General features: G+C 36.3%; 1 protein-coding gene across 2 annotated transcripts in view; it reads left to right on the forward strand.

The window, feature by feature from the left end:
- PTPN4 (protein tyrosine phosphatase non-receptor type 4) overlaps positions 1 to 13880 on the forward strand; it is a 220490-nt gene that overhangs the window by 37392 nt on the left and 169218 nt on the right. The gene's annotated exons all lie outside the window — the stretch shown is intronic.

Raw genomic sequence — 13880 nt, forward strand, 5'->3', positions numbered from 1 at the left:
TACATATCTTGATACATATAAAAATGTATTCTCCCTTTTTATTTAAAAAATCTTCAACCTATAGAAAAGGTAAAATAATATTATAATGAATACTCATATACCCTTTACCTAGATTGACCCAGTGTTAACATTTAGCACGTTTGGTTTATGTTTCTTTCTCTCTACATGATGTTTTTTCCCCCCCGTACCTTTTGAAAGTAAGTACTTTAGCATCCTAAGAATCTCATAATTACCACAGTACCATTATCACATCCCTAAATTTAACATTACGAAAATAATAATACATGCAGTCTGTATTCAAACTGGAGTTGCTTATTCTTCAGGTTGTTTTGGTATTTCCAAATTCTCCAGGATGTTTTCTGCTGTTCTACTTGGGTATTTCTATACTTTGAAATCTTTAAGTAATATAAAATATGAATCTTTCTTATTTACCAGTGTAAGCTTAAAATTTTCTGTGTACTATTGTATAGTAGGATTATGAATTTATCTCAAATTCCAAGCTATTTCTCATTGAAAAAGGGGCTACAGAGGAGTGAATGTTGCATCATTATCATTGAAAATACCTTCAAGATTATCTGAAATACCCAACAGATTCAGTATGCTTTTCTAAAAAGCTAAACTTTTGATTTCTTTTGTATTCTGTTATCTGTTAATACATAGGTGGAATGTAGGTTGCCAGACAGAGATAATATAAAATGGAGAGAATTCTACTTCATACAAATGTCTACTTAATAGAAACTTTCAAATAAGAGGTAGTTGATATAAGAACATAAGCCTTTTTTTCCTATTATTCACGTATTAGAATTCTTTTTTGGAAAAGACATAAAATTAATAACTTTCGTCTTAGCTTAAATCTAGCTAATATTTAGTTTTCATTTTAACTATAGTTTTGAATGTGTTTCAAAATATTGTAAAAAGGTTTGATATCTTTCCCAGCTAACATAATTTTCTGTGGAGCACTTTAGTTGACAGTAGTATGCTGTATTTTTCAATGTAGTAATCAATGTGCTGTCTAGTTAATCTTTTAGAAAGACATATTTTTATATGCTTATATTTTAAAAATATATATTACATATATTTAGCTGGCAGTTTCAGTAGAGCTGGATATATTACCTAGAATGATAAGTAAGTTTACCATTCTGTGGTGCTAGCTACCATTATCTCAGGTCATCAAAAAACTTAAGAGGAACAATATTTATGAAAAATTGTTGGATATGTAGTATATTTATTCCTCTGGGTATTTGAACCCAAGCCATTCAAACGAAAAGAGTTGCTTTGTACTTTTGGGTAGATTATTTATCTTTTAATCTATGTGAATAAATCTCTAGTTACGTTCTTTACAACCTGTGGAGCGGTATGTGGTAGCCTGCAAACTAATTGGGTATTTGAGAGCTCTGGTGTTCGTTTTCTTGTGTCCGCTTAGTACCCTTAAGTCTCAGAAATCCTTTGTGCGCAGCTGCCAGGTTCACCAGCATTTCTCTGTTCACCAAGAAGGAGAACTAGTCAGTTTCCTTTGGAGGGTACCAATCATTGATTTGTAAAGTCAACCATTGGAGTCATTGCTTTTTGTGAAAGATTTTTGCACCACAGGTGAAATATTCATGTTGCCAAAGCCTGTTTTTTTCCATCTGGTAGTTATCTCATCAAAGCTGTTTCCGTATTTTCTGAGGGAAATTGATATAATGAAGGAGTTGATATAACTTCACTAGATCTTGTTTTTACTCTGCGTGGACATAGCAGTGATAAGCCTGTTATCACTAAGTTTGTGTCGGCTTGCATTGTTTCAGTGTCAAGTCCTATTTTCACTGTGGCTTTGGTATAATCATTTATTTATTATAGCCAACCTGTGGAGTGTATTGTCCCTCTCATGCAATGAATTCATTGTCAACTCAACTCACTAAATGTATTTTCATTAAATACTTTAAAATGTATAGTGTCCGTACTACATGGATTGATTTCTTTAGTCTATGAGGATTTTTTTCCCCCTAATTTTTGACTTGACTCTTACTTTGGTGCAGCTGATTAACATTATCCTGTATGATGAATAAGGAAGGGCTGGAAGAACCAGCCTATTTTAGTTACTGTGAATGCATAAAAAATTACCCTAAAACTTAGTGGCATAAAATAACCATGTATTGTCCTCAGGGATTTTATGAGTCAGAGATTCACACACACACACAAAAAAGGCTTAATTTTGCTCCATTATGTGTCAGGCCTCAGCTGGAAGACAAAGGCTGGAAGCTAGAATCATTTGAAGGCTTATTCACTCACATGGTTGTTACCTGAAAGCTGAGGCTGAGGCACCTATATATGACCTCTTTATGTCCTGAACTTCTTCATAGCACAGTGGCTGGTTTCTAAGGGTGAGCATCTTTAGAGAGAGAGCCAGACTAGCCATATTGCCTTTCCAGTCTGGCCTTGGAAGTCATATAATGTTATTTTTTCCATGTTCTGTTTGTCAAGGCTGTCACAGAGTTACGGGAAGGGAAATAGACTGCATCTTGATAAAAAGTGGAGGATCATCATGTGGGATAAGAAATGTTGCTGTAGACTTACTGGGAAAATACAGTCTGCCAATATGACATCCTAGTGGAGATGTCCAGTTTGCCTCTTCCTCATCACTTACCATACCCATTTTCCTACTTTCATAGATACCCAGAAGTTTCATTCCAGAACTGTCTCCTTTGTTTATCAAGGGCTAGCTACCATATTTAAGGAGTAAGAGATGATGAAAGACAGGTTTAATTTTTACTATTTGCTCTTTGTGTTGGTTATTTAAATTATTTATCCAGGTGTGCCATACTTTAAAAAAAAGTATGTGTGTATATATATATGACACACACACACACATCTATCTTTTAAATTTGATTTATGTATGTTTTATAAGTGTATGTATGTACACATAATCGGCTTATTCATTTACACAATTTTCAAAACCATATAGTTCCATAGGTCTTGAGTTTGTAGAGCCTCACTGCCAGTCTTCTTAGAGCTGAGTGAGAGGAAGGAATTGGAGAGGACTTACCTATTCACTATGTAGACTTTTTCATATTATACAGGCTCTGTCTATACAATACAGGCAGTACAATCTGCCTGTACAATCGATACAGTATAAATTAATCAACTGTACATGATGCTCCTGATTACAGAGTCCTTCATTTTCTTCAGATAGTAAAGCTCCAGTTCTCATAGTGATTGGCTGTAGGGGAGGGGAAGTGAGAGAAGTCATGTAGGGGCTGTTACTTTTAGACTCTCAAATAGTATTTTTTCAGTCTTCCCTGCCTTTGCTCTTTAAAAGATAATTTGTACCCTTATTTCTAGAGTGTGTGGGGTAAATGAACTTGCTTCTAGGCCTTTCTCACACTGTTAGCTTTTGTTCAGCTTTTTTTCTGTCACTTAAGTTGATGACCACTTAAGTTGCTTTTCATTTTCTAAAATTTTCATAGTGTAGTCTTTTCTTTCATTACTAACTATATCTACACTGTTATTTTAGTGTGCCTTAAGCAAACGTTTATGTTCAGCCTTCCTCATTTTTAACCTTGACATCTCTCGAGTTGATTGTCAACAGTGCCTACCTTGAAGAAGAATGTATTAAATATCAAACTTTTAAAAATAAAATCAGCTGTTAAAATGGAATTGGTTGTCTTTAGTATTAAAAGACATGATAATTTTGCCAGCTTTTATAGTATATGAAAAATCCAGCATTATAGTGTATGAAAGATTTTTAAAGCTTTTATCTATTTGAAATGCCTTTTTCCCTAGGCTGTAATCATATTAAGCACTAGAAAATTCTTTTATCAATCAAACTTATAGTTGAGCACAATTAAGGTGACCATATTTTTTGTTTTATTATTTCATCCTGTTGTGGTTTCATCAAGCATATAGTTCTTGGATCTCATATCATATTTGTCATGCATAAGTCTGTTATTGAAAATGACATTTACTTCTATGAAGTAAATAATCTGTTGAAAGATTATTGGGCAGTTATCCAATGATGATTTTATACATCTTTATTTTGAAGACTAACTCTGTGACTGTACACAAGTTGTTCTTGTCTGTGTTTCATATTCTTCCTTTGTTAAGAAAGAATAATATCTACCTGACATTAGGATGCTTAGCATTAAACTAAAATGTTGGTGAAGTGCCTGTTTATGTATCTCACTAGCAGTATACATTTAAAAAGGTTGACTTTCCCCTATTGCTTGTAATCCAATTGATCATTCTCTTGTTCCAGAATGTTTTCTTGGAAGCATGTTATTTTTGAAATCCCACAAAATAGCAATCTACTAATTGTTTGATATGCATATATAACATTTTCATCCATGTATTGGTATACATATACTTCTTGCAAAACCCAGTTTTTTCCTGGCTGTATTGATTAAAAATATATATACACAGAAATTTTAAAATGCGAATTATTTGTAAAAAGTAAAGAGAAAACAATTGTCAAGTGTTACTTTTATAAGAATTAGATATTTTTTATCCTACAGAAAATTGTAGTTATTCATGTACATTATTTAATAATTATTGAATACCTAATATACGTTATGGAGTATAATTCAAAAGTAGTTGTCAGCCATTAAATTCTGAGAGATGTGTTGGATTCTATTTGGAAAAATTTTCAGCTTAGTTTTCCTTCTCTGGAAATTACATGTAGATGTTATTCTTTTTTGCAATATGTATAATGCACAAAACAGTGCAGTACACAGATCTTCATTATGTAACTCAATGAATTCTTTTATGTATATGCCTGTGGAGTACCACCAGATTAAGGCATTGAATATTTCTCTCAACAAAAAGGATTCCCTTGTGCCCCTCTGAGTATAATCAGGCATCACTTAACAACAGGAATGCATTCTGATAAATGTGTCATTAGTTGATTTCATCATTGTGTGAGCATCATAGAGTGTACTCACATGTAGATGGTATAGCCCATTACACACCTAGGATATATGATATGGCCTGTTGCTTCTAGGCTACAAACCCGAACAGCATGTTAGCGAACTGGCTATTATAACATAATGGTATTTGTATATCTAAATATATGTAAACATAGAAAAGGTATGGTAAAAATACAGTATTAAAATCTTAGCCAGGCACTGTGGTAGGCACCTATAGTCCCAGTTACTCAGGAGGCCAGGGTGGAAGGATTGCTTGAACCCAGGAGTTTGAGTTCAGCATGGACAGCATAACAAGACCTTGTCTCTGAAAAATGAATAAAAAAAATAAAAAATCTGTAATCTGTGGCAGTGGTCCCCAACCTTTTTGATACCAGGGACCAGTTTCATGGAAGACAATTCTTCTTCGGACTTGGGGTTGGGAGGATGGTTTCAGGATGATTCAAGCACATTATATTTGTTGCATATTTAATTTCTGTTATTACTACATTGTAATATAAAATGAAATATTTATACAACTCACCATAATGTAGACTCAGTGGGAGCCCTGAGCTTGTTTTCCTGCAACTATATGGTTCCATCTGGGGTTATGGGAGACAGTGACACCTGAAATATATTGCTTATGTCCTGTTTACTCCGTAATCTCATTTCGGTTGCTGTCACTGCAGAAAATCCTACTTCATAAAGATAGGATGTTGGAAATGGGAGCAGAGTTTTCGGTGCTTTTGTGGCAATCTCAGGATATTTCCCCGTGACTTTAATCTGGAATTTATGGAAATGTGAGTTGTCTCAAACATACTTTTATAAGGCCACGATCATTTGAGATCTCTAGCAGTTGATTCTCTTCTAACATGAACAAAGTTGATTCACCTGGTTTATTCACAAATGGGTCCCATATCCATTTCTTCCCAGTTCAGAAGTCTTTTATGGTTGGGAAGTAAAACTCAAATTCTTTTGAAAGCTGAGACCAGTCTCAGAAGTTGCCATAGAGCTGTGTGAACAGACATGAGTTAAGGGAATGCAGTTTAATATGGTTGATAATTTTAATCACATCCTGCAAAACATTAAGTTCAGGTGACACTTTTTGGCTAGCCAGCATTTCTTTATGGATGACACTGTGCCACATTCAGAAGTGACCTCTTTGATCCAAGTAGTCAAACCAGAAAGCTGTTCAGTCATGGCAGCTGCTCCATCCATGCATATACTGACACAAAATGACCGTTCAGAGACTTGAATAGCTGTGCAGCTGTGGTGTGGTTGGCAAGAAAAGTGCACATGTAGCATTGTTGCCTTGTTACGAACTTTAGTAGACTTGTCAACCTGGATTGGATGCCATATTGACTCATTAATTCTCTCTAATGTTGTGCCTCAGTATCTTCTGTGATTTCGTCAGTTCATCTAGTTACGGTGCTAGCTGAAAGAGGAACATGTGCCACCTTTTGAAGTACAGCCTCTCCTAAAAGTTCATGACAAACGTGCTTAGCAGCAGGCAGGATCAACTCTTTAAAAGACTCTTGGTTTTAGCAATGTGGCTAGCCACTAAGAATGTTACTTGCTGTCAATGCAAATACATTTTAAGTGGTGGCCTTCAATAATTGCTTCTGTTCTTCGCGTTCACATTTTTTTTCTTTTGGAAAACTCCAGAGGCTTATCTTTTAATTCAGGGTGCTTGGTTTCCATGTAGTGAAGAAGTTTTGAAGCTTTCATGGTTTTATTGGCTAGTTGGGTTGCCACATATACAAAGCAGACTTGGAGAATGTGAATCACCTGTTGCAATGAACCTGCAATTTAAGTAGGACTCTCGGTATTTTAGGTGCAGCTTTCTTTTTGTTGGCAGTCTTAGAGTCTTCTGCTGTCTCAACATTGGGTCTTTCCCCCTTTTCAAAGAAGCTCTCCGGTGATGTTTGGTTTTTACTCATTTTGCCTAGGGTTAGCTTGTAGGCTTACCAAAACTGTGACTGAGACAAGTGCACAGTGCGGGGAAGAGGCAAAAGAGGCATGGACAGAAGTGGTAAATAAAAAAATGGGTGGGCCATGTTTGGACTAAAATAAGTGTCTGATTCTGACTTAAAGCCTGCCACCAGATGCAACTGTACAATTGGAGTATCTCAACTCACTTGCCAATATAAAGCTTGTCACTTGCCACTCACTGTCATAGGGTTTTGATATGAATCTGAATGCAATCGATTTATTATGGTCTCTGTGCAGTCAAACCTCTCCTAATGTTAATCTGTATTTGCAGCCACTCCCCAGTGCTACCATTACTGCCTCAACACCACCACCTCACCACTACCTCAGATCATCAGACATTAGATTCTCATAAAGAGTGTGTAACTCTCACACGCGTAGTATACAATAGGCTTTGTGTTTCTATGACAGTCTAATGCTGCTGCTGATCTGACAAGAGGCAGAACTCAGGCAGTGACGTGAGTGATGGGGAGTGCCTGTAAATACAGATAAAGCTTTGGTCACTCGCTCGCCTACTGTTCACCTCCTGCTGTGTGGACCAGTTCATAACAGGCCATGCACTGGTACCGTTCCGTGACCTGGGGGTTGGGGACCCCTGATCTATGGGACCATCATTGTATATGCAGTCCATCATTGACCAAAATGTCATCATACAGCTCATTACTGTATATATTCCATTTTATCAACTTTATTTACTTTTTTCAACTTTTAATAACATTATTTAGTGATTACTTTAGAAATTAGCACAATGTGACCCTCAAAAGCATGCCTTTAATTAGTTCTTCCGCCATGTCCCTCCAAAATGGGAAACTCTTAAAAACAGTTTAAATCCATTTACTTGCCTCCTATTTTTGCTATTGTTTTTATGTCTTATTGTTTTCACCCATATATGTTATAAACCCAGCAGAGCATTGTTATTATTACTTTAAACAGTCTTTTATATTTACCCATATAGCTACTCTTTCTAAAGCTATTCATTTCTTGCATATGCATATTTCCATCTAGAATCAGTTTCCTTCATCCTAAGGAACATCTTATTCTTTCTTGAAATAGGATCTATTACTGTTAGATTCTCCCAGCTTTTAGTTTGTCTGAGAATGTCATTAGTTACTCCTCACATTTTGGAGGATAGTTTTCGCTTTATATAGAATTTTATACTGATAGGTTTTTTTTCACCAGTACTTAGTAGGCTTTCATAGTTTCTCCTAAGAAGTCATTTTTGATTCTTACTAATTTTCTCCTGAAATACAAGATATGTTCTTTATTCTCTGACTGTTGTAAAGATTCTCTTTCCCTTTGATTTTTAGTAGTTTGTTTGTAGTATACCTAGATGTGGTTTTTGTGTTTGTGTTTATTCTGCTTAATGTTTACGGAGCTTCTTAAATCTGTAGGTTGATATCTTAAAATTTTGAAAACTTCTCATCCTTTATTGATTCAGATATTGCTTCTAATTTTCTTTTCTGTCCCCTGGTCTCCAGTTGCATATATGTTAGACCATTTGCATTCCATCTAATGTGTGCTGTTGTTCAGAATTTCTTTCTGTTTCAGTTAGTATAGCAATTTTTCTGTCTGTAAGTTTGCTAATTCTATTTTTTGGCTGTGCCTTATCTGCTATTAAACCTATTAATGAATTCCTGAATTTCATATATTGTATTTTGAAGCTCTAGAATGTTCAGATGATCATTTTTATATTCTAATTTTTTTGTTTTAATACTTCATGATTCATTTTCTCTATTTTTCTTCCATTGTTTTAATATGTTAGTCATTTTGAAGCCTTTGTCTACTAACACAAGTATTTATTTTTCCTTTTTTAAAAAGTTTCATCTTAAGTTCAAGAGGTACAAATACAGGTTTGTTAACGTAGGTAAACTTGTGTCATGGGGTTTGTTCTACAGATTATTTTATCACTCAGGTATTAAGCCTGCTACCCATTAGTTATTTTTCCTGATCCTCTCCCTCCTCCTATCCTCCACTCTCTGAAAGTCCCCAGTATGTGATGTTCCCCTCTGTGTCCATGTGTTCTCATCATTTAGCTCCCACTTACAAGTGAGAACATGCAGTATTTGGTTTTCTGTTCCTGTGTTAGTTTGCTAAGAATAATGGCCTCCATTTCTATCCATGTCCCTGCAGAGGACGTAATCTCATTCTTTTTTGTGGCTGCATAGTATTCCATGGTATATATATACCACATTTTCCTTATCCAGTCTCTCACTGATGGGCATTTAGGTCGGTTCCATGTCTTTGCTGAAGTGAACAGTGCTGCAGTGAACATACATGTGCATGTGTCTTTACAATAGAATGATTTCTATTGCTCTGGGTATGTTCCCAGTAATGGGATTGCTGGCTTGAATGGTATTTCTGTCTTTAGGTCTTTGAGGAATCACCATGCTATCTTCCATGATGGCTGAAATTTACACTCCCAGTAGCATTGTGAAAGCATTCCTTTTTCTCCACAACCTTGCCAGCATCTGTTATTTTTTTACTTTTTAATAGTAGTCATTCTGACTGGTGTTAGATGGTATCTCATTGTGGTTTTGATTTACATTTCTCTAATGATCAGTGATGTTGAACTTTTTTTCACATGATTGTTCCTTATAGATGCTGAATATTAGACCTTTGTTACTTGTATAGTTTGCAAAAATTTTCTCCCATTCTTTAGGTTATTTGTTTACTCTGTTGATAGGTTCTTTTGCCGTGCAGAAGCTCTTTAGTTTAATTAGATCCCATTTGTTAATTTTTGCTTTTGTTGCAATTACTTTTAGTGTCTTTGTCATGTCATGAAATCTTTGCCCATCCCTGTATCCTGAATGGTATTGCCTAGGTTGTCTTCCAGGGTTTTTATGCTTCTGGCTTTTACATTTAAGTCTTTAATTCATCTTGAGTTAAATTTTGTATATGGCTTAAGGAAGGGGTCCAGTTTCAATCTTATGCATACATCTAGCCAGTTATTAATGAATAGAGAATCCTTTCCCCATTGCATGGGGGTGTGTGTGTGTGAGTGAGTGTGTGAGTGAGTGTGTGAGACACACAGTTTAAGATCTGGGATACATGTGCCCGACCTTTCTTTCTGGCTGCACTTAACATTTTTTCCTTCGTTTCAGAATTGTTGTGAATCTGACAATTACGTGTTTTGGGGTTGATCTTCTCAATAGTTGTAGGAGTGTAGCAGTATTTCTGGGCTCTCTATTCTGTCCCATTGGTTTATGTGTCTGTTTTTGTACTAGTACCATACTGTTTTTGGTTTTATAGCCCTATAGTATAGCTTGAAGTCAGACAGCGTGATGCCTCCAGTTTTGTTCTATTTTGCCTAGGATTGCCTTGGCTGTTTGGGCTCTTTTTTGATTCCATATGAATTTTAAAATAGTTTCCTTTTGTTCTTTGAAAAATGGTAGTTTAATAGGAATAGCATTGAATCTGTAAATTGCTTTAGGCAGTATGACCATTTTAACAATATTGATTCTTCCTATCTGTGAGCATGGAATGTTTTTCCATTTTTTAGTGTCCTCTCTGATGTCTTTGAGCAGTTGTTTATAGTTATCCTTGCAGACATCTTTAACTTCCCTAATTGTGTTCCTAGACATTTTATTTTATTTTATTGTGGCAGTTGTGAATGGGAGTTCATTCCTGATTTGGCTCTTGGCTTGAGTCTGGTTGATGCATAGGAATGCTATTGATTTTTACACATTGATTTTGTTTCCTTAGACTTTGCTGAAGTTGATTTCAGCTTAGGAAGCTTTCGGGCTGATACTATGTAGAGTTTTCTACATATAGGATCATGTCATCAGCAAACAGGGATAGTTTGACTTCCTTTCTTCCTATTTGGATACCGTTTTTTTTCTTTCTCTTGCCTGATTGCCCTGGCCAGAGCTTCCAATGCTATGTTGAATAGGAGTGGTAAGAGAGGGCCTTCTTATCTACACAAGTATTTACATCACCCTAAGTCTGTCTTTACTGACTGCTTTGTCTCTCCTTTTTTTTTTTTTTTTTTTTTTTGAGACGGAGTTTCGCTCGTTGCCCAGGCTGGAGTGCAATGGCGCGATCTCGGCTCACCGCAACCTCTGCCTCCTGGGTTCAGGCAATTCTCCTGCCTCAGCCTCCTGAGTAGCTGGGATTACAGGCACGCGCCACCATGCCCAGCTAATTTTTTGTATTAGTAGAGACGGGGTTTCACCATGTTGACCAGGATGGTCTCGATCTCTTGACCTCGTGATCCACCCGCCTCGGCCTCCCAAAGTGCTGGGATTACAGGCTTGAGCCACCGCGCCCGGCCCTGCTTTGTCTCTTGATTATCAGTCAGTTTCCCCTGCTTTACACATCTGCTAATTTTTCATTGTGTATTGAGCATTGTGAGTGACATGTAGAGTAATGGACAGCATACTATGACCATGGGCCAAATTCAGCCTGCTGGCTATTATTGCATGGCTGATAGCTAAGAATGGTTTTTTATATTTTTAAAGGTTATTGTTTTTGCTGTGTTACCCAAGCTGGTCTTGAACTCCTGGCCTCAAGCAGTCCTCCCACCTCACTCTCCCAGAGTGCTGAAGTTGAATGAGCCACCATACTCAGCCTCTGTTTGTTTTTTAAAGAGCATGTACAACGGAGACTTAGTGTCCTCAAGCCTAAAAATATTTACTTTCTGGCCCTGTATAGGAAAGGTTTGGACCCCTATTTGTTAGAACTGTGGATTATTATGTCCCCCTAAATAATAGTGAATTATATTATGGCAGGTGGTTAAATAGCCAGCAGATCACTTTGATCTTATGGAGGTTAGTTTTAGGGCTTTTAAGGTAAGTCTGTTTCACCTTTGTTCTTACTCCTAAGACAGTTTGTTTAGGGTCTAAACTACGTGACTAAGGTGTTCATCAAGATTATCTCTCCTCTGAGCCTGGACCACATCTCAGAATTGCACAAACTCTGCAATCTCTGTTTAGTTAACAGCCATTTTCTTCTAGAAATTCTAAATCTGTGTATGCACCTCCAGCAAAGCAAAGGAGGATCATAGGGGAATTTTTTGTGTATTTTTTATAGCGTTTTTTTCTTTGACTTTTTCCATTCTAATAATCTACCCCCAAAACCCAGGAACCTTAGCAACCCCAAACATTAATTTTAGTTTTCTTATCCTAGCAAGACTGCCACTCTCTGCTTGGGCTTTGTTTCTCCACAGCATGGTTTGGCAAGTGTCCCCAAGGAAAAAACCAGTGTGGGACTTGATTCATCTGTCTTTTTCTCCTAAGGATCATAGCTCTGTGTTGGTTGGTGCCTGTTGCTTGTAAATGTTACATACATGTTTTATTTGGTCTATGTTTGGTCTGGTTTTTGTAGACGCTTATAACAGAGTATTCCAATGCCAGCTACTCTATATGATCAGAACCCCAAATCCTGATTCTTTAAAAATATGAAAATGTATCTTAGTATATAATCAGTGAATTTTGATTTGAAATATTTAACATGTTACTTGCTGTATTTTCTGATTCATTGTTTACTTGACCCAGATAGTTGAGCTAAATAGGACTTAGATCTCAGTTAATAATAGTAAATATATGCCTCTTATAAAATCGAAATGGCCCTTGCTTTCCAAAGATGGAACCCCAAACAACTGGACTAATGGATTTGATATTTTAGAATATTTCATCTGCCACATTTGAGATGCACACTGATTGATCTGGGTACAGCTATTGTCAGAGAAGCTTCTTTCCTTGGCTGATAAATTATTAATACTTAATTATTTAACATTTTTGTGTTTGTTGTTTATATATCTAGCATCTTAAAAATATTTTAGCCTATACTCTTTTTTTCTCTACTATATTCACAGTGTTTTTTGTTTAGAGACAGTGTCTTGCTCTATCTTCTAGGAGGCAATGTGGTTGTGCTATCATAGCTAATGCAGCCTTGAACTCCTGAGCTCAAGGGAATCCTCTCAACTCAGCTTCTCAAGTAGCTGGGAATATGGGCATGTGCCACCATGACCAGCTAATTAAAAAAAATTTTTTTAGAGATGACGTTTCACTACGTTGTCCAGGTTGGTCTTGAACCTGATCAGGTGATCCTCCCACCTCGACCTCCCAAACTGCTGGATTTACAGGCCACTGTGCCTGGTCTGCTTGGCTCTTAAAGGGCTGCCTTATGACTTATTTCATATTCTTGAAGGGAATACTCATTTAAATATTTTTGCCATCATAGTGCTGTGTGTGTCTCTCATGAAGTTTACTTAATAGTATGCCCATCTGAGATAGATGTGGTTAGTTCTTTGGGAAAGGATATATAACATAGCTCTGTTTTCTTTCTAGTACTTGCAAAAAGGAGCTTTCAGTATTCATTGGAATGGGGTTGTTGAGCATAGAAAGAGATATAGTTATCACATAAGGAAGCTACATGACTCACTCTCTGCTGCCTCACTGCCTACCTCCCTTCCCTGGGTAATTGTCCTGATTCCCATGTGGATTTAAGAATCTCCCCAGGAAGCTCTGCTGCCCAGTCTGGCTCTTTGCCCAGACACTGGTGTTGGTGTTGGTGTTGATGGATGTGCTCTGCTGATCATAATACTCTAGAGAGGAAATTGTGTCTTATCTTTGAACCCACCATTCATAATGTTTATTCCTTACTCAAGTTGGATAGTTCAGTATCCGTATATCAGGAATTTGGTTTCATATTAAAGGTAGTATCCATTTATTTGAGTTTTTGCCCTTATTATTTGACATTCTTTTCAATAATTAGACTTAATAATTATGCTTCCAAATGTTTAAAATAAAATAAAACTGGACTTGCATATATATATATATATATATATATATATGCTTTACATATAAGTACACAGCTTTACATATACACAGATAGGTGTGTGTGTGTGTGTGTGTGTGTGTATGTAAAGCTGGACTTGCATATGTATATGTATACACATATAGTTGTATGCACACATGTAGCGATATTACTTTTGAAAATATCCTGAAACTCTTACCCTCTTGGTAATTCAGTATAGTAGTAGATCTTCCTCTTAAATATTATTCCTAGTGATAT

The sequence above is a fragment of the Aotus nancymaae genome, unplaced genomic scaffold (assembly GCF_030222135.1).
Source record: "Aotus nancymaae isolate 86718 unplaced genomic scaffold, 86718_ANA_hifiasm-v0.15.2.pri h1tg000029l, whole genome shotgun sequence".
NCBI lineage: Eukaryota > Metazoa > Chordata > Mammalia > Primates > Aotidae > Aotus > Aotus nancymaae.